This window comes from Glycine max, chromosome 15, assembly GCF_000004515.6.
Source record: "Glycine max cultivar Williams 82 chromosome 15, Glycine_max_v4.0, whole genome shotgun sequence".
NCBI lineage: Eukaryota > Viridiplantae > Streptophyta > Magnoliopsida > Fabales > Fabaceae > Glycine > Glycine max.
In genome coordinates this window covers 20,964,490-20,967,878 of record NC_038251.2, presented here as the reverse complement: position 1 = coordinate 20,967,878, position 3,389 = coordinate 20,964,490, and the positions used below count along the sequence as shown (strand labels likewise).

The window sequence follows — 3,389 nt, the reverse complement described above, 5'->3', positions numbered from 1 at the left end:
TGGGAAAAAAACTGAAAAAGTTTAGTCCATGTATATTGAACTGTTGTAATTTTAAAAAATATAGGGGATTAAAGGATAGTAAAATATTACTTTATCGTTGTGAAAAGCAGCCATAAATTGCATGATCAATGTTGGTTGTATGATTGGATTATTCATCTGCTGTGAGAGATCCATTGTAATTTTAGTAGTTGAAGTGTTGAGATGAAGAAAAAGAGGAAATAAAGTTTTGTTGAGAGGAGAAGATTAGGAATGACTTACTTCAGTTGATGCTGCTGAAGATGTGTGGCTCATGTTGGCGATGGCGTGAACTTGAAGTTTAATCTTAAAAGAGGGAAATGAAAGTTGTAGGAGAAGGCAAATTATAGTGTGTTGCAGGGTGTTAAATGTAACTTATAAGTTTTTGAAGGCCTCTTTAAAAACTACATTTGTAGTTGAAGTCATACTCTTCTGGTCTTTATCATGAATAAGAATTTTTAATCCTTTCCTTGAGTTGACCCTTGATAATGCAACATATAATTGTCCATGACTAAATATAGGTTTTGGCAAATAAAGTCCAACCATAGAAAGTGATTGCCCCTGAGACTTGTTGATTGTCATTGCATAAGATAGCATGATTGGAAATTATCTTCTTAAAAGCTTAAAAGGCCATGGTGATTGTGAAGGCGACATTGACATTCTTGGAATGTAAACATTATGTCCAGGATTTTTGCCAGAAATAATTTCAGCTGCAATAACATGTTTCGCTAGCTTTGTGACTATTAATCTAGTACCATTACACAGTCCATGTGATTGGTCTAAGTTTCTCAGCAGCATTATAGGACAACCAATTTTTAGCGTGATAGAATGACTTGCCAAACCAGATGTGGTGAGCGAATTAAGAAATTCAGTGGTAATTGATTGGAAATGGAAACTGTCAATGCTTTCTGATTTGTCTACAACATCAGAACTTAGGTATTCCATGTGTTGACTGTGGAAGCAATGCTTTCCAAGTTTATTTTGATGATGCCAAAGACTCAAGTCAAGAATCAAGAGTCAGGCAAGTTTCAAGAATCAAAGAGTTGTGTAATCAAAGCAAGTTTCAAGAATCAAAGAGTCGTTCAATCAAGAATCAAGATTCAAGTAAAGAATCAAGAGAAGACTCAATTAAGATAAGTACTAAAAGAGTTTTTCAAAATATTGAATAACACAATTTTGTTCAAGAGAATTTTTCAAAGAAAAATCTTTTACCAAGAGTTTTACTCTCTGGTAATCGATTACCAGAAGGCAGTAATCGATTACCAGTAGCCAACATTTTTTTTCTTTCAAACTGATTTACAAATATGTAATCGATTACCAATGTTTTAAAATGTTAGATTTCAAATTTCAAGAGTCACAACTTGTGACAAAACTTTTCCAAATCATTTCAAACTTGTGTAATCGATTACACAATACTTGTAATTGATTACCATTGTTTCTAAATGTTTTGATTTTTAAATTTAAACATGAAGAGTCACATCTATTGATGTGTAATCCATTACACTATGATGATAATCGATTACCAGTGACTTATTTTGAAAATTAAATTACCAAAAGTCACAATTCTTAAAGTGACTAGTTTCTGAAGATTTTTCAAAAGTCACAACCTTTAAAGTGACTAGTTTTCAAAAGAGTCACAACTTTTAAAGTGACTAGTTTTCAAAAGAGTCACAACTTTTAAAAAGTGATTAGTTTTGAAGAAATTGCCAAGAGTCATAAACTTTTAACTTAAGTCATCAAATGACTATAAATATGTGACCATGGCACGAATTTTAAAAAAAGAACTTTCAGATTTCTTTCATTCATTCAAAGCATTCTTCTAAGAGTTTTTTTCAATACTTTCTTTATTCAAGAAAATTTCATTGGCCAAAACTTGTGCTATTCTTTTTCTTCATTCCCTCTTCTTCTTACCAAAAGATTCAAAGGACTAACTGCCTGAGAATTCTTTTGATTCTTCCTTCTCTCTTGCCATAAGAATTCAAAGGACTAACCGCCTGAGAATTCTTTTGATTCTTCCTTCTCCCTTTTGCCAAAAGATTCAAAGGACTAACCGCCTGAGAATTTTTTTGATTCTTGCTCTTCCCTTTAAACAAAAGATTTCAAAGGACTAATCGCCTGAGATATCTTTTGTTTCCCCTTACAAAGATTCAAGGGACTAACCGCCTAAGAATTCTTTGTCTTAACATATTGGAGGGTACATCCTTTGTGGTACAAGTAGAGTGTACATCTACTTGGGTTGTAATACTGAGAACAAGAGAGGGTACATCTCTTGTGGATCAGTTCAAGTGGAGGGTACATCCACTTGGCTGTTCAAAGAGAACAAGGGAGGGTACATCCCTTGTGGATCTTTGCTTGTAAAGGATTTTACAAGATTATTGGAAATCTCAAGAACCGATGGTTGCTTGGGGACTAGAAGTAGGAACGGGTTGTTGTTGAACCAGTATACATGTTGTGTTTGTCTTCTTTTTCCCTACACTCTTTATCTTTTCGCTGTGTACTTTTTATTTCCGCTTTACTTTTGTCTAAGTTATTATTTTGTTCTTTACTTTCTCATAACTTAGTAGTAAAGCCTAATTGAATGTAGTAACATTAAGAAGAATAAATTTTTAATTAGTCAAGACACGTTCATAATTAATTCAACCCCCCTTCTTAATTATTCCGAGGCCACTTGATCCAACATTGACCTATCATATTTATTTGAATTAGGATCCAAACAATACGAATATTAAATACATTGTAGTTTTGTAAGTTTTTTAATTGAGCAGGTATAGCTTTAAAGAAGTAGTGTTGATTGGATAAGATATTCTTGAATACCTGGAATCAAAGATAGTATATAAGCATTGACTTCTTCCACTGTTTCGTTGGTTGAAGCTAATATTGCCCTGCATTTGAAGAATTCAGGATTATTGTGGTGCTGGAATAAATATGGGAATGTTGATTTGATGATAGCATCAATTGGATTATCATATTCAGTTATTAATAGGTCATTGGGAATTTCAACCGTAGCATATCCATCATTTTCATGGCCAATAATTCCATCTCCAATGTCTAGAATCCACTTTGCAAATGTAGCAGTTTCTTGGTCATCAATTGATTGCAGATTGGCTTTTAAACGCATGTTTTTTGTCAGCCTTAATACTTCACAGCAAGACCATAGATATGATGAATTAATTTTTGCATTTATAATGTATGAGCGGCTTCCCCTTGGAATGACTAGCAGTATTTGTCGAAAATCTTCACCAAACACGATGACTTTACCTCCAAATATTTGATTGGAATTGTTTTTTTGTTGAATAATATCTGTTAAACTTTGATTAAGTGCTTCAAAACAAAATTTGTGAGCCATGGGTGCTTCATCCCAAATAATCAAACTT

At 33.0% G+C, this 3,389-nt stretch overlaps 1 pseudogene; it reads right to left on the bottom strand.

Annotated features, from left to right (window-relative positions):
- Positions 1-390: 390 nt before the first annotated feature.
- On the bottom strand, positions 391-3,133 carry LOC100791189 (ATP-dependent DNA helicase PIF1-like; annotated as a pseudogene).
- Positions 3,134-3,389: the final 256 nt, after the last annotated feature.